The 23,860-nt window shown below is 41.9% G+C and overlaps 1 protein-coding gene across 4 annotated transcripts in view; it reads right to left on the reverse strand.

Moving 5' to 3' along the window:
- The window catches only part of PLEKHG1 (pleckstrin homology and RhoGEF domain containing G1), a 223,414-nt gene that overhangs the window by 91,705 nt on the left and 107,849 nt on the right, over nucleotides 1-23,860 (reverse strand). The window contains exon 1 of one of the 4 annotated variants that reach the window (XM_059940998.1): nucleotides 22,777-22,811. The exons of 2 other annotated variants lie outside the window; for them this stretch is intronic. The gene's annotated coding sequence lies outside the window, so the exon portion shown is untranslated. Of the gene's footprint in view, nucleotides 1-8,203; nucleotides 8,265-22,776; nucleotides 22,812-23,860 lie in introns of those variants that run through there. One more of the 4 variants, XM_059940999.1, reaches the window with a different exon arrangement.

Here is a 23,860-nt window from a genome sequence, read left to right on the forward strand (position 1 = left end):
TTTCAAAATCCACCAAGATCCATGTTTATAGGTCTTGTTAGAAAAATAAGAGAGTGAAACTTAGGTATGGAAGGTTATAATAAGACAAATACAATAACAAGAATATAGACTAATGATCGTCTTTTCAAAAGGAACATGAATTTGGTTTGACTCGATAATAAAGGTCATCAAACAGCTGGTACCAATAGTTCTAAAATAAAAAAGAACCCATCAAGTCTATATCCTTCAACATCCAGACTTTTTCTAGATAGTTTATATGCATGGTAAATATTTGTGCAAGATTATACTGCAATTATTAAAATTATGAATATCAAATAAAGGAACTAATGGGTCAACAAGAAGGAATGGTAAGAAACGTGCAGAAAATCAGTAAATTACCAGCATAACCACTACCACATGGTATATTTGCCCCCAATTTTTAAAGCTTTTGCAATATTCTTTCTGCTTGCTCTGTAACAGCTTTATGGCCTATAAAACATGGATTGGTTATAGTAATTAAAATGCACTTGTGCTGAAAATCCAGATCCAACTTGAGTGTTGGAAGAATCCAAGAAGCAGCCAGGCATTTAGGTATGTTTGCAGCAAAGGATGCTTACCCATGTTTGGGATTGGTGTTAAGAAAGTCCTGGGCAGTTCAAATTAGGAGCAGACACACAATGGCATCCATCACAACCGTAACCATGAGGTTGATGTCACTTTCAGGAATGGGCACTAACTTGGGAAAGATATAAGGGTTCTTTAAGGTCCCAATGGGCCAATGAGGCTATGAATTAGGACCAAACATAAGTTGGATGTACTACTCTATATGAAAGAGCATCTGGAAAGGTCTAGATCATTGATTTGGATACACTGGTCTCCAGGACAATTTCTGATTTTCCGACCAGATGAGAATCAACCTTCTCTCCAGTAGAGAAAACCATATTTGACAGTAACAACACTCTTGGCAAATATTCATTATCAGGATGGTGAATAATGAACACCACAGAGAGACTCATTTCTTTACTTACTTTCACTCCAAGTTAGCCAGCCAATATTGGGGCCGAGGGATTAAAGGGGAACGAAAAATTGCCAGATGTTTTAGAGGAGTCCATGTTGGGCTGCCAGGGCTGATAGTGCCTTTTATACTTTCAAAGGCTGGAGAGAGTGGGATATGATACTCGGGTCAACAGGGATCCCTTCATGGTTGAATCTTATATACCAGCATCAGTTGGACCCGGTTCCAAGGAAGGCTTCATATGTTCCAATACCAGGCCTTGTGCTCTAGGCCACTAGACCAGCCCATTCAGAGTGCCAACTGAATAGAATAAAATAGAATATTTGAGATATTTGGTATCTCTAGTATTTAGCCAAGCTTTCTGCCCCAAATTAAATACTTTCCAAAACTGCCAATGACAGAAGTGAAACATTTAAAGCTAGGTCATATAATGGCATGTAATAGGGGACTGCATTTGTTAATGGGTAACATTTTTTTATGTTGATTATATAGATAATTATAGTTTTCTCACATAAGGAAATGTACCTCATAAAAACTGTCTAGTCTTGTTCTCACCTCCTTCAAAATAATTTAAGATTTCCACTCTGTCTGGCCTATTCTTCCTAATACAATTCATCAATTATTAATATTTATCTCTAGAGCTGCACTGTTCAACACAGTAGCCAGTAGCCATATGTGACTATTGAGCACTTGAAATGCAACTCATCCAAAGAGATGTGCTCTAAGTGTAAAATATACGCCAGCTTTCAAAGATGTAGCATGAAACAAATAAGTGTAAAATGCTTCACTAATAATTTTTATATTAATTACGTGTTGAAGTCATACTTTGGAATAGTGGGTTAAATAAAAGATCTTAAAATTATTTTCACTGGTTTCATCTTTTTTTAAAAATTTTTAATTAATTAATTAATTAATTAATTTATGGCTGTGTTGGGTCTTAGCTTCTGTGCGAGGGCTTTCTCCAGCCGCGGCCAGCGGGGGCCACTCTTCATCACGGTGTGCGGGCCTCTCACTATCGCGGCCTCTCCCATTGCGGAGCACAGGCTCCAGACGCGCAGGCTCAGTAATTGTGGCCCACGGGCCCAGCCGCTCCGCGGCATGTGGGATCCTCCCAGACCAGGGCTCGAAGCCGCGTTCCCTGCATTGGCAGGCAGACTCTCAACCACTGCGCCACCAGGAAAGCCCCATCTTACTTTTTAAAATGTGGCTACTAGAAAATTACAAAATATATACATGTCTTGCATTGTATTTCAGTTGGACAATGATGATCTAGAAATCTTCTAGATAATTATATTATTCTGTAAGATTTAAACTTACTTCCTTATCAATCTTTATTCCAATAATAGTGAATGAAGAGGTGAATACAATTTGAAGTTTATCTTTTTTTACTCCATTCATTAATATACAATATTGTTATGAGTTAGCGAAAATAGAATTGGGAGACAAGGGCTGTGTACTGGATATTGGGGTAGCTGGTTTCCCATGATAAACTGAAACACGAGAAAGAAAATTGTAGAGCAAGAAAGCTTTATCCGGGACTCCCCTGGTGGCGCAGTGGTTGAGAATCCGCCTGCCAATGCAGGGGACACAGGTTCTAGCCCTGGTCCGGGAAGATCCCACATGCCGCAGAGCAACTAAGCCCGTGCACCACAACTACTGAGCCTGCACTCTAGAGCCTGCGAGCCAAAACTACTGAGCCCTCGTGCCACAGCTGTGCTAGAGCCTCCATGCCTAGCGCCTGTGCTCCACAACAAGAGAAGCCACTGCAATGAGAAGCCCGTGCACCACAATGAAGAGTAGCCCCTGCTGGCCACAAATGGAGAAGGCCCATGCACAGCAATGAAGACCCAACGCAGCCAAAAATAAATTAATTAATTAATGAATTTAAAAAAAAAACAAGAAAGCTTTATCCTCGTCTTGAGTGAAAGATGTTGGTGATTGTGTTAACATTTGGGTAACTTGCTGCTTTGCTTTGCTCTCCTTCTCAAAACCTCTCTCTTTTTCTTACCAGACCTCAAACACAGGACTAATAATATAGCAACTTCTGAGAACTTGCCAATCATTGCTAATGGCCCATGTTAGTGGATCTTTTGACCATGAATACCCTAAAGTAAGCTGATTTTCCCGCCTTGAGGGTCTTGGTCCTTCTGACCCTTGTTAAACCTGGAGGTGGTGGTGGCGGAAGCACGTGTAGAGGGACCTTGATTCTTACAACTAGGAGTACTGTAGCTTAAAAGCCATCAAAATAAAAACATTCCTTCTTGTCCCATTCTCAATGAAAAGAACAATATGGCTGTATGGCTCCCACGTAGATAACTTTCACACATCTTACTTCATGACAAGCCTCTCTAATTTTTTTCTAGGCAAAAGAGCTTGAATTCCTTGGCTTTTCTTTGTTTGCTCTTCAAACGTCCACTATTTTAATTGCCCTCCTTTGGAATGTCACTGTCAGAATCAAAAGTAGCACTTCTTGGCTCTAACTTGCCTCTGAGGCTGATTTAGGGGTGAAGCAGAACTTTCATTGGCAGGAAAAGTCCATGCTTCTCTGACCATGTTTACAAGTCAAAGGGGAGACTGACGGGGCCACAGCCGACCGCACCGTGTCACAACCCCCAAGGAGAGCTTTACAATGCAAGGCAAAACTATATGCACAGGACTTCCCTGGTGGCGCAGTGGTTAAGAATCCGCCTGCCAATGCAGGGGACACGGGTTTGAGCCCTGGTCTGGGAAGATCCCACATGCTGCAGAGCAACTAAGTCCATGCGTCACAACTACTGGGCCTGCGCTCTAGAGCCCAAGAGCCACAACTACTGAGCCCATGTGCCACAACTGAAGTCCGCGTGCCTAGAGCCCGTGCTCCGCAGCACGAGAAGCCCGTGCACCGCAACGAAGAGTAGCCCCCACTCGCTGCAACTAGAGAAAGCCCGCGCGCAGCAATGAAGACCCAATGCAGCCAAAAATGAATGAATGAATGAATGAATGGAAAAAAAAAACTATATGCACAGCTGGGAGGAGGAGTGATCAGGATTTCCACATTCTGCTCATTGCTATTCTAGACTTCAAATACCTAATTGGAGTTCCTTGGCAGGACAGTCATGGGCATCAAGAGAATGTAGAGTGCTCAGGACCAGTGAATAACTAAAATTATGTAGTTCCTTATTACACTCTCTGTGAAGAGGAGGAAACAGAGGGAATAAAGTATAAGCAAGAAGTTATTCTATCAGCCAGCAAAGGTCATTTAATATAGAGCCAGTCTTTGGTAGAACCTCAAAGTTGTAAACTGACTTGATGATTCAAAAAACAAACAAACAAACAAACTTTTGGGTCAAAGTTATAAAACATATTCATTTATATATTTCAAAGACAACACCAAGTGTTTGAGGAATCCTCCTCTACACATCTCTGAGTTAATAGTGAAGGGCTCAGTAGATAAAAGCTACCAGATATCAACCTCTTGGTTTTCTAAAATACCAACATGATTCTTGTATTAATGGTAAGTCCAAGGCTACAATTACACATGTTTTTGCTCAGAGTCTTCAATCCAAGGAACATGATTTTCATTTTTATTTGAAGCTGTTTGGTAATCAAGAAGTAAAAAAAATCTTCTTCCCATGTTAATTTCTTAGTTTTGACCAGTGTACTCTGGCAATACAAGATGTTAACACTGGGGGAAGCTGGATGAAGGGCGTATGGAAACACTTAACTATCCTGGCAAATTTTCTGTAAATTAAAAAATTTTCCAAAATAAATAATTTTTAAAAGCCTTGTTACCATTGAAGAGTCAGTAAAGCAAAAATTTGGACAAGAAGATCAAGGATAGGAAAAGCTGCTTTGCAAAAATGCTTTTCTTCAAACAAGAGGTGAGGGGTTGAAAGAGAATCAAAGATTTCTTTGGGCTGTAAAGTCTGATACTAAATATTCAGATAATTTACTAACTGGTTCCTATCCAGTCAGTGAAAACTAAGAGGTACAATGGCTCCTGCAGTTGAGTAGGGATTGAGTTAGATATCCCTAATTAATGCAGCTAATATATTAGCTAAATTGTCTTAGCTAAGGTGGTGACTCCAGAATTTCTACTGAGGTCACAGGCATGTCAGTTTGGTTAAAAGAAGACCTAAGGGAATTCCCTTCAGGCTCTTCATGTAAATACAGCTTTTTTTACTTTTACTGTCTGCTTTTTCTGCTTTTCTGTTTTTTCTGTTTTTTTTTTCTGATTTGGTGTGGGAGGTGAAGGAGATTACGGGGTGGGGTTAAAGCTACTCTGTGGGTTGCTATCACTTTCAGGGGGATGGGCAGTTGTCCACCAAAACCCACTCCCTCTTCTTCTTTAGTGAATAGAGTTTCAGCTGAGCACACTTCCCAGCCTCCTGCCATTAGATGTGGCCATGTGGTCAAGTTCTCACTAGTGGAAAAGATGTATGTCCCTCTGGGGGTCCACTTTTCAAGCATCAGACATTGGTCCTCCACATTCTTCCCCCTTCCCACGGGGACCCAGATGTGGCAGGGATCTTTGCCTGAACCATGAACATGACACCAATGCCCTAGAGTATGGCAGAGCACGAAGACAGAAGGGCCTTGCAATAACTGGGTTTGGATGTGCCCTGAGCCACCCCATTAAAAAGTCTGGTTATCTTGAAGCTGATGTGCTGTGGAGAAACCATGTGGTGAGACCCCACTGATATGCAGAGAGAAGCTGAAGGGACGCTGGCTGATCTGGCCCCTGCTGTCTGAGTGTTTCCAGCTCAGGCACCAGACGTGTGAGAGAGCAGCCTCTGAGATGACCCCAGCCCTGTCATGTCTGACTGCGGCACTGGGAGACTCTGAGCCAGACCCACCTCGCAGAGCCTCTCCTGAACTCCCGACTCACAGAAACCTTGAGAGATTAGAAATGATTGTTGTTGTTCCAAACCAGTAGGTTCTGAAGTGATTGGTAATGCAACAAGAGATAACCAGAACAGATAACCAGCCTCTGTTATAACAGATCCGCCTTACCATGATATGCCAGTGCTTTAACTCTCTGTCAAAATTATCCTTAAAAAACAAAACACACACCCCTTCCCCCTCACACGAAGCCTTGCGGTTCATTCACATGTGTCATTACCTTTAGAACATTTTATAGATGGGAAAAAAGATAGAGAGGTTAGGTAACATGCTCAAAGTAGAACAGTGAATCAGAGACTATGGTTTCTGATTTCTAGTCCATTATTTCTTATACTTGGCTATAGATTCATACAAGAGGGCAGAAAAAGAGCTTAGAGATCAGGAAATGAAGCACTAAACATAAGCTACTTGTATAAAGTGCATGATACCAGTGTGCCAATAGCGTGTGTGTGGGAAGGAATGAGTATGTGCCCACCTGTGTGTGCAGAAAGAGCTCAGAGGACCAGCCAGAAATCAAGTTATGACATAACAGTTTCTCCTTCAGAGGATCTGCATTTCTGCCCTGGCTCTGTACCATGGAGGTCTGTATTGCAATCTTTGAGTCTCTGGTTTCCTCGCGCATAAGTGGGGCAGCTCGACTAGATGACTTTCCCGGGCCATCCGACGGTGGGGACGCAGCTCCTACTCTGCAATCGATGCCAAGTCACTGGCTGCCACATCTGCATGGCCCATTCCCAGCTGGAATCACAGGACAAGCAGTAACCACAAAATAGCAATTTTCTTCTCTATTCTACTAATGCCAGGTCTTAGATGATGAAATATATATCACTGACTTTGCCAAAGGCTAAAAAAACCTCTATTTTTAATTCAGATTAAATCACAGTCTATGCTCCAGCTTCCTTCCTGTTCGTGTGGAAACATCAGTCTCAAGGCAGTAACGAAACAATGATAGCTACATACACAGGCTCCATCTGCACTGAGCACGCTCAGTTCCAAAACCATCTCTGTGCTCTTGAGAGGGAGGGTTAGGCTAAATAACATTTCTTAAAGAAAAAGGAGGAGGAAGAAGAGGAGAAATCCAAATAACTAACAATAGTGCTCTGAGAAAGTAAACCATCCATAAAGTACACTAAACATTTTCTCAGAGAAAAAAAGAGGAGGAAGAGAATTCAGTGTCTAACAATAGAGATCTGAGTGAATACATCCATCTAGAAAGTACAATATAAAACTATTAAATGTCATGCCCTTTCAAATCCTTAAGTGTATAGAAAAGGGTCATAATATACAGCTGAGTAATATGGGTGGTTTATAAAACATAGATACAATGTGATCCCAATTTTGAATTTAAAATACTACTTATTTACTCTCCACATGAGAAAAAGATTGAAAGGATATAGAATAAAATACTGACACTGGTTTTACCAAATAGGAGAATGGATGATTTTTCTTTTGATATTTATTTGTAAATATCACTTTTCCTCAATAAGTGTATCACTTTTATAATCTGAAAAAGTTATTTAAAGAAATTAAAAATCACAACCTCAGTCGGTATCAAATATTTAAATATTTTAAATTAGAATAATTGATTTTATGTTCAATATGATTAATGAAAAGGAATGCCAAACATATACATCTTCTCTCAAATATATTAGTAACACTAAATTAAAATAATTAAAAAACAACCAAAAAATCAGATTCTAATGTGCAACAGCATTGACTACAATTCATGCCCTTTTCTCTCCAATTATTCCTGCTAACAAAAGGATTTCTTACCAATAAACACTCAACATGGAAACTGCATTTACTTAGTCGACTTTGGTTACCGCTAGACTCAGGCTAAGTTTCATCACTACAGTTGCTAAGCATAAAATTTGCAAACATTGATTTTGTTCCCCCCGCTTAACCTGCATGAACCTCATAAAGAAAGCACATGAAAGTACTCAGCAGTCGCTGCACGAACAGTTAGGGTTTTAGTTTTCTCCCCAGAGTCACCAACATCAGCTCTCTAGATTATTTCAACCTAACTTTAAGGGAAGATCAAATCCAAACCAAAACAAGGCAAACACCCTTGAAGGCAGACTGCAGTTCAGATGGAGGAAAAAAAATCACCTTCTAGACTAATTCCATTGTTGGAGAACTCTTTTCAGTACCTCGCGTTCATAACAGAACAGTTGTAATATATGCAAGCAAGCTGCTGGCCCTGCGCAGTGTTGTGGAGAAAACCCCGGCGACAGTTTCTCACCAAGGCTGATGGGCTCGGCTGCTCCAGGGGGAAGGACCGAGGGTGTGGGGCATGGCTTCCCCGGGCACATCCACATTTGCACCTACCTGGGCTCTACCCAGACTGAGCCGCATTGTCTGCCTTCAGCTGATGCAGTGACCTCACTGGGAGCTCAGTCAGGTAAAACCAGAAGCCTTTACTAGTCTGTGCAGCTCCTTCCGTAGAAATATTGCATGAGTCAGCTTTTATCTCTCAAAACCCAACACACAAAGGCTTTACAAAAACCTGATTGGCAACTTTCTCCCTGCCTTTTTCCCCCTGGTGTGCAGACCACAGACTTCAGCATCACTAAGAGCCTTAAATGAAACATGACATCATTCAGCTGAGAACCAGGACAATAGACACCACTGTGGGTAACTTGAAAATGCACACTTCGCTGAGCAACACCCTGCGACTGCCATTCTTTTGTGAACATCAAATACAACCCACACTCGCCTACAGCTGCTTGGGCTCTACCTTCCTGGCTCTGGCCACGGTTCTCATTAAAGTCCACAAAAGCGGCAAGGTCTCAGAGCTCCCATATTTTCAAGTTCACTTCCCGAACTTTGTCTGTTTCAAAGGAAAGGGACACATCTTTCACATAAGTTTTAAAGTGAAGTTTGGGGGTAGGGGTGGAGAATAACACACAGTTGAAGGAAGTTTGAATCCTTAGTTTCCCTTAATGAGACAATTAATACAGTTTTAAGTACATGAAGTTACACAAGAATACATTTAAGCTTGAGTATTTTAAAAACAGTATTGAAGAATCTATCTGAAGACAAATACCTAAAACGTAAACTTACAGGCATTTCTTAGGAAAACAGTTTAGTTCTGTGACTTTATATTCATAAATACTAAGTAGTGGGCTTCCCTGGTGGTGCAGTGGTTAAGAATCCACCTGCCAATGCAGGGGACACGGGTTCGATCCCTTGTCCGGGAAGATCCCACATGCCACGGAGCAACTAAGCCCGTGCGCCACAACTACTGAGCCTGTGCTCTAGAGCCTGTGAGGCACAACTACTGAGCCCGTGTGCCACAACTATTGAGCCTGTGCTCTAGAGCCCACGAGCCACAACTACTGAGCCCATGTGCTGCAACTACTGAAGCCCACTTGCCTAGGGCCCGTGCTCCACAACAAGAGAAGCCACCGCAATGAGAAGCCCATGCACCACAACGAAGAGTAGTCCCCGCTCGCCGCAACTAGAGAAAGCCCGCATGCAGCAACGAAGACCCAATGCAGCCAAAAATAAATAATAAATAAATTAATTAATTTTAAAAAATACTAAGTAGTAAAGACAGAATGATCTTACTCCCACACTTCGGTAGGAGAGACCTTCGAATTATACTGGGTTTCCATTTCCCTAAGGCTACCCGTCCTTCTTAAAATGCTATATTTATTTTTATATCAAGATTCAAAAGGTTCTTATTTGAGAAAGATATTGAGTTCTTCAGATGAAGGTCTTCAGGAGTACAAAAATATTCTTGAAAACTGATACCACTGCACCATGGAGCTAAAACTCAAAGTATGGATTATGCCCATGTATAGACACCTAAAAGTAAACTATTTCAGAGGATCAAAATCCTTTAAATAGAAGTTCCGTTTAAAGCATTCACTGGTGGTTATGGAAAATAACATTAGCAGATCATATTTAATACAGCTATTTCTATCATGCCTATTAAGTGATTTTAAACTAACAACATAATAGGATAATTTGTTTTAATGCCTATTTCCTTTCAAATAAGGCTGAACATATGTGGGGCTACATCAGTGGGCCATTTTGGTGGAAATTTATCAATCAATTCAGAAGGCAACTTCTTTCTCCCCCACAAAACTCACCAGTTTGATGGAAATCACTAAGTCACAGATGCTGAAAAGGTAGTTTGAGAGGAAGGGCCCTCCCTGGGCTGTGGGGACTCTCTTAGTCCTCTATTCTGTCCTCCACAGTGATCTCTCTTGCCCCCCGAAATGACACTCCCCAGACCCGTGTCCAAGTCCTCCATTTCTGCTGAACTAAGGGTCAGGTCAAATCTTATGAGCCCCATCTAATCTTCCACAACCACTCCAGCCCACTGCTCTTTCCATTTGTTAAACGACTGTTTATTACAACTAGAGTAAGTGTCACGTGGTCTTATATTTATTTTCTAATCGTCTCTCTCCTACCCTGGATTATTAGCTTGGGGAGCAGGGACCCTTTCGATGCTGTAGATTTGATATTCATGTGGAAGACACAAAGATCTAAATTCTGTGATGGGGTGGTATACACAGAGGCTCTTGGCTTCTTTTTTTTGGCCACTCCACGCAGCATATGCAGATCTTTGTTCTCCAAGCAGGAATCAAACCCGCGCCCCTTGCAGTGGAAGCGCAGAGTCTTAACCACTGGACCACCAGGGAATTCCCTCTTGGCTTCTTATTGACTCATTTGTTTTCTGTGCGTATCCGCAGATAAGTTAACTCCTTTATCTTCCAATAAAATTTTATTGTACTTGGATTCTTTTTGTTTTTTTGGTGGCCAAGAAACATATTTTTAAAAAGCCATTTCTGAGAGATGCTGTGTACATTACAAGTGAACAAAAACAGCAAAGCTACTTTGAGTGTAGCTACTGGGCAGTCTGTAACTTCTACATTGGACAAGTGACTTAGCTTGAAGGGCAGCTTTGAAGTGACAGCACAGGCCATATATGTCCCACGAGTCAGTCATTTGTTCACCTGTGATTACTGCTTTAGCAAAATCATCAACTTGTATGAGTAAAGACCTTTCAGATCACTTGCAAGGAACCACCCTATACTGCATCCACAAACATGGAGGGTTCATAGAATTCTGAATCTAGGTTTTTTTTAAATTTTAAGCTTTTGCAGAGCCCGGAACACACACACACACACACACACACACACACACACACACACACACACATTTTGTCTTTATATTTATCCCAGCATCAAGCATAGTTGGTCCTCTGTATCTGCAGGTTCCATATTCACGGATTCAACCAACTGCAGATGGAAAATATTCTGAAAGAAATATTTCCAGATAGTTCCAAGAAACAAAACTTGAATGTGCTGTGCACTGGCAACTTCATAACATTTACGTTGTATTTACAATTATTCACATAGAATTTATATTATATTAGGTATATATTGTATTAGGTATTATACATACTCTAGAGATGATTTAAAGTATACAGGAGGATGTGTGCAGGTTATTTGCAAATACTACAATGTTTTATAGAAGAGACGAGCATCAGGTAGATTTTGTTGCTGAATGAGTTAACAGATGAGTAGTGCATAGGGCCTGGGAGGGATGATACAGACACAGAAGAGCAGAGAGGAAAGGAAAGGGAGGAGAAAGTTACATTTCTTGAGCAACATTCAAGGTTCTTTCCCACCAGAGAGCAGGGGAGCTCTTCAGTGTTTTCTTCAGGCCTCTCATCGCCCCACCTCAGCTCTGCGATGGCTTTGCTCTCCAGGCCCTCCCATCTCATCCCACACATGGGTTACCCTGGGCAATTAGCAGGTCTTGCAGGTGCCCGGCTGTCTTGCTACTGGACTTTCGTGCATGCAGCAAAATCCATCCCAAGACATGTAAAAGGAACAAATACTAGTGCCGCTTCTGGCTGCATATTTTATTTGCCAATATTAATGGGAGGTGAGAAGATTGTTTTTGCTCAGCAAAATCTCTTTTTAAATGATAGTGAGACTGGCCACAGATAAATGCACATTTATGCCTTGTTAGGTGGAAAAGACACTCTCACTGGAACGCAGCTCTTGTTAATTCCCTCACAACGCTGGTTACAGGAAGCACAGGAGCTACTCACAGGTATCCTCGCTAGGAGTGGGGCATCCACAGGACACAAACCAGCCATCGAGTCAACTGCAGGCCAGTCTTGTGGCCTAACTGGAGGAAGACCAGAAAGCCCTGCCATTGAAAAAAATCCCTTCCCGGAAATCTGCCATAGGGCCTGCAAGTCCACTATGAGAAACCAATTCTATCTGGTTTAAGGTAAAAGTCATCAGTTAAAACGCTAACGTCCCCTGGGAAGGCTTATGGAGTCACTCCCACAGTGGTGTCATCTGCCCGAGCCTCCTTCTGAGGGTCCACAGGGGTGCTTGGGAAGGAGGTGGGAATGGGGTTGTGTGGCAGGGCTGTGAGTCTGCGGAGAGAAGCACAGATAACACGCAGCTCTGGGGGCTTAGCACGGTCTGACCTAGCGGACAGACTTGGCTGACTCTGCGGCCAGGCAACAGCTCCAAGCAGCTGGGCAACGAAGGATGAAAGAATGGCCCGGAGAAAGGAAGGAGGGAGGGCAAAGGCATGCGTACATTTTTCAGATTCAAGGGAAGATTTTGCTTTATATCATCCAGGTAAGGCAGATTGAGACAATCATCTTACATTTTCAGATGCAAAGGTGCTAGAAGTTATAAGGGGTATTTCAAGTGACAACTAATATTTTATATACGGAGCACAACAATTTAAAGCCTGGAGCGGAGGGGGCGGGGGAGGGAGCTGTTTATTTTGTGATTTAAGATATTGCCACTGTGACACATTTCCCAATACAAATGGTAAAACCAACTGTTTTCTAATGCACAGGCCACTGACAAAACACTCATTTTTTTTTTTTTTAGTCTGTTAGAACTCTTTTCTTTGAAAGAAAAAAGCATGAGATTACATTTTCTAAGCACATGCCACAGAATAAAAGTAAACATTAAAGTCGGCTGCATACCAGGAGGTGTCACACATCCCATTGTCCCATTGATGTCCCTTAGGAGGACACGGTGACCTTCCTCCTGAAAGTGAGATATGATGTACTAACACCCTTCTGCAGTGCAGTCTTTGTTTATCAAAAATCTCTATACACTAGTCCAGACTACTCTCAACCCAGAAAATGTCACCAGCTATAAACTGCCCTGCTATTGTTATATAAACCAAACCATATACTTTGCTAAACAAACAAAAGAGCTAATCTGTTTTTTTCTTTCTCAAGGACTATTTTCAAAGTGAAATAATTTTAATGATAAGCGACTTTGTCTTCACGAATTTAAGAAGTGTTTACTCTCAGCAAAAGACATAGGTTTAAGGCAGACACAAGCCCTCAAGTCTAGGAGATAGTAAGTGAAAGGAGTATTATTTTTTGTTAGTCCTGGAGTATTGAATCTAACACAGGAAACCAAACAATAAATAATCAATAGTTACCAGTATTCAAATTTTCCAGCTGAAAATATAATTCCTCATCCCCCATTGCATGAAAATGTCAGTATTGAGGCATAATGGTAAGAACTTTAGAAAACAAACCCACAAATTCACAACACTTTCACGGCTCACCCTTACCTTGCCAATCAAGTCACGATTTAACCTCTCCATCATATACCACTCGGCCATGAAAACCACCGAGATGGCCTGGAAGGGCACACATCCTGGGGACTCTAAAATTGTGCTGTTTCAGGAGGTCCTTCGTGGGCTCACTCCTCTATCTCTGTGATAGTCATTAGCTCTGTTTTTCATGCTGTTTTGTTATTAGGATATTTTGGTCTTTACAGTCCAGAGACGATGAAATCAAGTCTTAGTTATTTCTGAACTGAACAATTTTTAGACATCAAGCAAGCAATATGTTACAAATAGTCTTTTGCTTTCAATACTAGATCAGTCCCATCTTTAAGGACACCATGGGAGGACTCGCTGTGCTAAGCACAATGAACTAATTATCCCTCTAAGAATGCAGTCTGCTTCCAGACACATTTTTCTCCAGGAGATAACACACATCTAATCCATTCATAACTAAAGGCATTCAACACAATCTATACTTTGGAAAACACTCTTTAAAAAAAAATGTACTTGAACTTGTAGAAGGGGCTTGGAGACTCTTTTGAAATCCTGCAGCAGTATTTTCCAAAATAATCATTAAAACAAGAATCTATTATAGTTTCAGGGTGACGACCATGGAGGTTCATAACCCTTACGCCAGCTTGCAAAACCATTTCACATCCTGGCAGAGGAGAGAGACAGCCCCCCTTGGCCAGCCTTTTCCCCGCAGCTCCGAGAGGATGGAGTGATGGGGAGGGCTCAGCTCGACCTCTCCAGCTGCATCCCCATCCTGTAGACTCTGAGATGGTGGGTTCAGAGAGACAGTTATCAAAAAGTAGCGGTGATGAGGATGTAAGCTTGCGGAGGAAACATAGACAAGCCACCCAGAGTGGCTATGAGTCAGTCCCTGAACTTGTTCTGAATCTTCCCTCCAGCAACTGCCATCCTTTAGAATCACCGCCATCAGTCTTCTTCCCCCAGTCTCAAGGCTACCTTCAGTGTCACAGTGAACGACAGCTGAACCTCCAGGTGTGTGACCTGAGAGCAAATGGATTCATCCCGGGGGGAGGCGATCTAATTTCTAGAACTGAAGCGGGGTGGTTGGAGCTTCTATTCGTCTGGTCTCCTTAAACTATTCGCAAGGACAACCCCATTCAGGCAGAAATTTGTAAAAGCTCAAATACAGACCCCACTCCAGGAAAGCAGAACTTATTCCTCTCTAAAGGACTTAGTACTTTCTAGGTTTTGTTTTTTTTTTTTAAACCAAAGAAGGCAATGAGGCTGCCGCCTTTGTTATGGTATTACAACGGTCTTAAATACCCGTCTGTTGCCATGTGTCCTGGTCTTTGCCTTTCAGAACTTTGGCACACACAGCAACGACCTGCTGACCTTCTCCCTCCATACCTTCTCTCTACGTTAACTAAGAGCAGCGACCCCTAACCCAGCCTTGCTAACCGGCTGCCTAGTTAACAGGTTCCGTGCTGGGCTCAGTGAACGGACATGGCTTTGCAGTCCAGCGGGACTGCACAGGCATCAGATAAATAATGACAAGCGTGACGAGTGTGACGAAGCAACAGCTCAGATGTAACAAGAACTGCATCCGTAAACATTTGCTCTGTTTTCAACTGTCTCTCCCCCTGTTTTCAAACTGCCCTTCAAGTAATACGGAAAGCGGATAGTAACTTCACACTGACAGTAACATCAAGCTGATGGAGGCTGCCTGCACTTATATTTCCTTTTCAGTCTTAGAGATCGAGCGCTGTTGGACTCACCTTTCATCTTAGGTTTAATTACTTGGTATCCAAGCTGGGAGCCAAACTTGCTGAGAGTTTTTGTGCGTCTAAACACTTGCCTAATGCCCAGTTCCCACAGAGGTACATGAAGTAACTTGTTTATGTGAACAGAACAAAGGAAAGGAAATGGGGCTGTCTGTTAGGCTACAGGGTTAATCTTAATTAGGCCAAGAAACAAGTGTCACCAAATTTATTTTGGTTTGTTCTGAATAAAAAAATTCCAAGTTCTTTATAAGTAGATGAAAGAAAAAAAGAAAGAAGGAGAAAAAGCCCAAACATTTATATGAGCTGCAGGAAAGGTGGGATGATGGGGGAGTTCCTTCACTACCACTATGATCTAGTTTCTGCCTTTTCTTTAAGGAACACGTATTATTTGTGCAATTAAAGGAGAAGAAATAAGATAAATAAAATTTTAAAATAAAATTAAAAATTTATGTGAAGGCGATTCCCCATGTGCGGACCCTTCCCCACCCCGTCTTTCTCCACACGCCCTGCTCCCTGATGGCTGGCTTCCAGTTGGGTTTGGCTAGTGGGAGACACCAGTATTATGAGGCAGGAGGAGAAGGAAATAGGGGCTTACCTGCCTGCCCCCTGGCTGATGAGGGGTCTGGGGTTTAGCAGTGGCTGCATCCGAGGCAGCCCGGCCTCCATAGTCCCAGCTCTCACTGGGCTCTCCTAACTCCACGGTGTCCCCTGGGCCATCCAGGGTCCCTGTGGTTGTCCCCAAGAATGGCGGTTAAGGCTTCCCGCCATTGCTGCAGTCTCTGGGTGTCACACATTCCTTGCTAGCTCCCATGGCCTCACCACCTTCAGTGAAGTAGCCCCTTCATTAAACTCTCCATTTGAACCAGCAACAACAGTCTGTCCTCAGAGGGCACAGAGTGTGGCCAGGGAGACAGACACTGAGCGATCACACGAACAAGTGATTAACTCTACGTGAGATGTGGACTTTGCAGAGAAGGCACGGGGGGTTGTGAAAACATGTCCAGGGGGACCGGGGCAGGTTTGGGGTGGTCAGGGAAGGTTCCCCGTGGGAAGGGTGCGTGAACTGACATCTGAAGGCTGAGAGGAAGCTAGCTGGGGGAAGCCAGGCAGACAGAAGAGACCATCCAGATCATTTTACTTCCCGAAAGCGTAGACGGCTGGTGTACTTGGCATTACGCCCATGGTGATCATTCAACCTAGATTTTTCTCTGGACAATCTTGTTTGCCAATATAATATTGCATACCACAATTACTAACTATGTTTACTGTAACTCTGCCCCCTTATTAAAGAATCTTCTAGTTTCCTTCTCTACTCTGGGTGACCCATCTTCTAATCTGCACACATCAGCCTCTCTCTTCTGGGCTTTTCTTTCTCCCCCTCCAGACACTGGGCAGAGCTGCTTGGGCAGTAACCATGACTGTTCTTGTGCAACCACTTGGACGGAGCGGCTTATAAGGTGTGGTTACAGTAAATCACAACGTAAACTTCCCTGCCCGGCGTTTTCATCTAGGTATAATCAGATGAAAAGGAACATCAAAGGAGCCTGAAGAGGAGAAGTGGTCAGAAAAGGACAGCCTGGAGGAGGGGCCGTTCCACTCAGCTGGTGGTGCCACTACTAGGGGACTTAGGGACTGACTGCGCACACGTGAGCCTTGAGTACTTCCCAGGACCACTTAGTCACCCATCTCAGGACACCCAAAGCCAGGGACAAATTCCTGGTGCCAGTGTGGCTCCAAACATAAGACACCTGCTTAGGAGTCTATGCAGATCAGGACATGACAAAATGTAAATCCCAGTGAACAAAGCTGCTCTGAGAATACTGGGGCATTAGATTTTTCACAAAGACGGTTGCTTATCATCCTAGTGATGTCATAGTAAAAACCACCCCCAAAGCTGAACTTATTTTGTTCAATCCAAGTCATCATTCAGCGCTTGTAACATGATGCATGGAGAGGACACAGACCTGGAGCTGGGATGTGTGGAATCACAGTTCTCCTAGACAGTTGGGTCACCTTCGGCAAGTCACTCACCTCTCTGGTTTCCAGATTCCTTCTAGATTAGTAAAGTGAAAACTCTGGAGCCTACGGCATTCAAGGATGCTTTTGCAAACTATTATATAGAGAATGAATAAACAACAAGGTCCTACTGTATAGCACAGGGAACTAAATTCAATATCCTATAATAAATCATAATGGAAAAGAATATGAAAAAGAATATATATATATATGTATAACTGAATCACTTCGTTGTACAGCAGGAATTAACACAACATTGTAAATCAACTATACTTCAATATAATAAATTAAAATAAAAAAGAATGCTTTCCAAATCTTCGAATCTAAGATTCCATGGTTTGGGGTGATGTGTCGACACAATGACCCACTTCTTAACTACACAGTCTCTCTTGAGGCTCTCATATAACTCAAGAATCTTAAATGTGGTCCCCACTATTATAGTCAGAAAACCATGAATTGATACAAAAACCAGGAGCATATGGCCTTTGTATAGGGAAACTGCTTTAAATTATCTATAATTCCTCATGTGGCAGAAGTTGTGATAAGATACCTTAACCCACCTGACAATGTCTGAAATTGGAATTCAGCTCTATTTTCAGGTGTACATCTCAGATTCTGTGTGGGGAGCCGAGGTTGGGGCTGGAGGTGAGAGATCTGATGATAATGAAAGACTTGGTGGTCCTGGGAGAGACTGGGGAAGGAAGTCAGGCCTGATAAATAGAACCACTGGGGATGCCTGGTGCGACCTGAACACTCCCCCAGAAGTTGTGATCTGAGGCTGTGCAGCCAGAGTGTGACCTGAAGACTTGTTATTTGTCAACACTGGGTTTAAATTTTTTGAATTGATAAACCAAATTTTAAAAATCAGGCTATTTCAAAAATAGCAATGCAAAAAAAAAAAACCCGTAAAAATCAGGATATTTCACATATAAATCCAGATTTTTCAGCTTGGGGAGGAGGTGTCAAAAAAAAAAAACCAATAAGCATCCGTCACCACTAGCCTTGTATTCACACTCAGCAGCAACATGTGGAGCTAAGCTTGTTCCCTTCACCTTGGCTGTGCACTTTCTAGTTTGCTGCAGGCCTCACCACTCCCTTTATTTATTTATTAACATCTTTATTGGAGTATAATTGCTTTACAATGGTGTGTTACTTTCTGCTGTATAACAAAGTGAATCAGCTATACATATACATATGTCCCCATAACTCTTCCCTCTTGCTTCTCCCTCCCTCCCTCCCTATCCCACCCCTCTAGGTGGTCGCAAAGCACCGAGCTGATCTCACTGTGCTCTGTGGCTGCTTCCCACTAGCTATCTATTTTACGTTTGGTAGCACCACTCCCTTTAGTATCACACTCATCTCCATTCACTCTTTTACAGGACCTGCCTGGCTCTGGAGCCTGGAAGTAGTTGACTCTGTGTCACACTCATGGACCCTTGGACACTACACTGTATACTAGGTTAGTAGTTCTAGAACGACCAGATTACTAGAAAATGATGTTGTAAGAAAAATTTATTTCTCTTCAATTTGTAAGTCATATAAAAGTGAAACATGAAGAATTAAAAATATCACTTGTTGTTTGTTACTTTATACAAGATTAGGCAAAAAAATGTACCATAAGACCAAAACCATCTTGGAAAGATTCAGTGAAGGGAGTAAGGAAAAAATGTTTATAGTAGCGGGGTGGGGAGAATGTTAATTGCAGGTCAAGAAACTGGAACTGTCTTTTTTTTTTTTAAAAGATAACTGAGTTAAATTTGTTTTATTTTATTTTTTGGCCATGCCGAGGCTTGCAGGATCTCAGTTCCCCAACCAGGGATCAAGCCCCTGCCCCCTGCAGTGGAAGCACCGAGGCCTAACCACTGGACAGCCAGGGAAGTCCCTGGAACTGTCTTTACCATTTAACCTCATTAGCTTTTATTTTCGTTTGCCACTCTTACTATTAATTAAAGTCTTTATTCTACTAGTGCTTTCACAAACCTTGAACATATCAATAAATGTTAGAATTTGTGCAGGGTCTCTATGGAGGAATTAAGGTGGAAGAAGCAGTCGAGTTGGTAATTCTGCCAAAACAAACACCCAGGTAACTCGGCGTCATAGTTTTTGACATTTAAAAATACTGGGACAGTAAGGCCAAAACCACAGCCCTGGAAGAGTGACACACTGAGTTGTCCAGCAACACTTGAGGGTCCCTTACAAGGACTGAAGTCAGGATTCGTTTTTGATACCCTTCTCAAAGATAAGCCAAGATCAACTGTAAATGTTAAAATTCACATATCATATCCTAATCTCATAGAACATTGGTTTTGTTGTACCTTTTAAAAAATAATAGGACAGAAGTTAAGACTTAGAACTGGAGATCCTAGCCCCATCAAAATAAACAAGGGCTATAAAATTGGGTTTATGGGTAAGAAAATAAAAAAAGGAATAAGCAGTCCCCCTCACTGGGAAGAGCATTTATTCATTTTGACACTGAGCGTTTAAGAAGATATCTAGAGGCATTAGTTAATCATCAGCATTTTTCCTAGAAAGGGGAAAAAAACCCCCATCCTGTACCCCAGCCCAGTGTTTCTTTCTTTCTGAACCCTGGAGATAAAAGTTTTAATACACAGAGGCCTCAACAAGGATTTGTGAATGTACCCAAGTCCTTTTGAAGAAGAAACATCTCTGATATATGATCTCTTTCCTCTGGAGCGTGAGGAGGAGGGAATGGGTGAGGGGGATAGAAAAACAAAACCAACTACTTGCCCCTAATCCTGATGTGGTAGAAAAGCAGAAAGCTAAAAGCTTCCCTGAGGGAAAAAGCTCCTCCAGACTGAGATGGATCAAGCAAGTCTAACAAACTTCAGGCTACTTAGCTTGCTCACGTTTCTCCTCACAATTTTGAAGTGTGTTTACGAGGCCACATGTTTTCAGCACAGGTGAGCCTAGACATTCAGGGTGAGGCCCAGAGCAGAGCAAGGCCTAGGAAACCCTGATTCAAGCCAAAAGAGGACAAGCTGGTACCCATGTCTTTCTTCTGGGATGCTTTTCTGGAAACCCCATGATGAGAAAGTGCTAGAGAGCAGGGTATTCTTTTCTTAATAAATCCCATTTCATGATATTATTAAAAAATAAAAAAGGTCCTCTGGAAATGCCGATGGCCAAGAGGCACATGAAAAGATGCTCAACATCGCTAATCATCAGGGAAATACAAATTAGAACCACAATGAGCTACTACCTCACACCTATCAGAATGACTGTCATCAAAAAGAACACAAATAACAAGTGTTGGCGAGGATGTGGAGAAAAGGGGACCCTTGTGCACTGTTGGTGGGAATATAAATTGGTGCAGCCGCTGTGGAAAACAGTATGGAGGTTTCTCAGAAACTAAAAATAGAACTACCATTTGACATAGCAATTCCACTCCTGGGTATATACCCAAAAAACAAAAACACTAATTCAAAAAGTTACATGCATCTCAATGGTCATAGCAGCATTAGTTACAATTGCCAAGCTATTGAAGCAAGCTAAGTGGCCATCAACAGATGAATGGATAAAGAATATGTGGTGAATATATAGACAATGGAGTACTACCCAACCATAAAAAAGAATGAAATTTTGCCATTTGCAGCAACATGGATGGACTTGGCGGGTATTATGCTAAATGAAATAAGTCAGACAAAGACAAATACTGTAGAATATCACTTATATGTAGAATCTAAAAAATACAACTAGTGAATATAACAAAAAAGAAGTGGACTCACAGATATAGAGAACAAACTAGTGGTTACCAGTGGGGAGAAGGAAGGGGGAGGGGCCATATAGGGTTATTTATATATATATGCATATATATAGTAGGGGCTTAAGAGGTACAAAAAATAATGTATAAAATAAGCTACAAGATATATTGTACAACACAGGAAATATAGCCAATATTTTATAATAACTATAAATGAAGTATAAGCTTTAAAAATTAGAAATCACTGTATGGTACACCTATAACATATAATATTGTACATCAACTATACTTCAATTAAAAAAATGGGGAAAAAATTTCCTCTATTTAATCTATTTGTAAATTTTAATACATCAGTTGTTATAATGGTGTTGTAAACCAAATATTTGATGAATGAAACTGGTGATCACATACACCAGTTACACATACTCTAAACCAGCATTTTTCCAGGTGTGGTTCAACATCCCCTAAGGCACTGTTATGGACTGAATTGTGCACTCCCCCCAAATTCATATGGTAAAGTCTTAACCCCCAATGTGACTATAATTGGAGATAGAGCCTTTAAGGAGGTAATCGAGATTAAATGAGGTCATAAGGTTGGGGCCCTAATCTGATAGGACTGGAGTCCTTATAAGAAGAAAAGGCTAGAACCCTCATACACTGTTGGTGGAAATGTAAATTGGTAAGCCACTATGGAAAACAGTATAGAGATTCCTCAAAAAATTAAGAACAGAACTAACATATGACTCAGCTATTCCACTTCTAGTTATTTATCTGAAGAATATGAAAATACTAATTTGCAGAGATGTATGCACCCTTCACCCTTGTGTTTATTGCAGCATTATTTATAGCAGCCAAGATATGGAAACAACCTAAGTGTCCATTGATGAATGAATGGATAAAGAAGATGTGATACACACACACACACACACACACACACACACACACACACACACGAATATTACTCAGCCATAAATAAGAATGAAATTCTGTCATTTGTGACAACTTGTATGGACCTTGAAGGTATTATGCTAAGTGAAATAAGTCAGAAGGAGAAAGACAAATACCATATAATTTCACTCGTATGTAGAATATAAAAAAACAAAACAAACAAACCGAATAAAGCAAATACAAACTCATAAATACAGAGATGAGATTAGTGGTTACCAGAGAGGAAGGGGGTTGGGGGATAAGTAAAAGGAGTGAAGGGGGTCAGTTGTATGGTGACTGATGGCAACTAGACTATGGAGGTGATCATTTTGTAGTGCATACAGATGTTGAATTATAGTGCTGTACACTGGAAACTCACATAATAAAAAAGAAGAAAAAAACAACAGAGACCTGTTTCTCTCTCCACTCTGCACAGAGTGAATCTGCAAGCCAGGACAAGAGGCCTCACCAGAAACTACCCTGCTGGCACCCTGATCTTAGACTTCCAGCCATCAGAAATGTGAGAAGACAAATATCTGTTATTTAAGCCCCCCCTAGTCTATGGTATCTTGTTATGGCAGCCTGAGCTGGTTAATACAATCACCATCAGCTTATATTTTCAATAAGTAACGAGATTGCTGGACCCTGCCCAAGAACACTAAATCGAAATCTTTACAGATGGGAACCCAGAATGAGCATTGGTAACTACACTCCCTGGGTGATTTTTGTGCATCATAAAGGTGGGAACCATTGTTCCAGGGGAGCTCAAGACCGTGCTAACCCCCCCTCAGCCTCCGCTACTCTATCACCCCAAAGAAGAAAAGCTTTATGGGGTCAATGATAAAACAGAGACCTCAAACACTTAAAATTAGTCTCCCCAAAAAAGGAATAGAATACTATACCTAGAACTAGTCAGAAATCAGGTTGGAGTCCAGGGTGAGGTGCTTTGCAGGAAAAGCCACTTCAGTCTCTACATTTCGGCTTGTTCTGAAAGGATAAGAGGGCCCCTTGAGATCCACGTGAGATCTGACCAATTTTGTTGTAAGGAGACCAGATGAAGATTTGGGTCTGATGCCAATGGTCAAATTAAGAGTGCATTTGTGGGGCGGTGGATATTCCCCAGCCCTCAGGCGCCAGTGTGGAGATGGCTGGGTTGGTACCAGTAGGTTTGCACCTGGGATCCTGGTCATCTCCTCCCTCATTTCAAAGAATCAACCTAGACTGAGTTTCAACATCCTAACAGGTAAAGAATGGATTTGGACCATTAACCACTGAGGATACTTTCAACTCTAAACTTCAAGGGCCAACAGAAAATAAATATTTGCTATCATTAAACTCTTTTCTAAACTCCTCATGAAAATTACCAGAGTGAAGATTCTACTAAGTCAGCCAAATTAAAAAGAAACTTGGGGGCTTCGGGGCTTCCCTGGTGACGCAGTGGTTGAGAATCTGCCTGCCAATGCAGGGGACACGGGTTCGAGCCCTGGTCTGGGAAGATCCCACATGCCGCGGAGCAACTAGGCCCATGAGCCACAATTGCTGAGCCTGCGTGTCTGGAGCCTGTGCTCCGCAACAAGAGAGGCCGCGATAATGAGAGGCCCGCGCACCGTGATGAAGAGCGGCCCCCACTTGCCGCAACTGGAGAAAGCCCTCGCACAGAAACGAAGACCCAACACAGCCATAAATAAATAAATAAAATTAAAAAAAAAAAAAGAAAGAAACTTGAAAGTAATTTAGTTATATTATCAGGGACAATAATAGTATATAAGCAAATTCAAAGGCACCAAGTATGTTCAACTATGTAAAGATGCTACACAAAATCCTACAAGTGTTCAAAAATCAAGGTATTAAACAATAATCAAGGGCTATTTCAAAAACAGCATATTCTCTGGAGGGTGAGACCAGGGCACTAGGTTTTTTCTCTTAAAGTGATTCTTATGTACTCCCAGGGTGTAATACCACAGCTGTGCCCAAAGAATGTTGCCA

Source organism: Balaenoptera ricei, chromosome 12 (assembly GCF_028023285.1).
Source record: "Balaenoptera ricei isolate mBalRic1 chromosome 12, mBalRic1.hap2, whole genome shotgun sequence".
NCBI classification, from domain to species: Eukaryota; Metazoa; Chordata; class Mammalia; order Artiodactyla; family Balaenopteridae; genus Balaenoptera; species Balaenoptera ricei.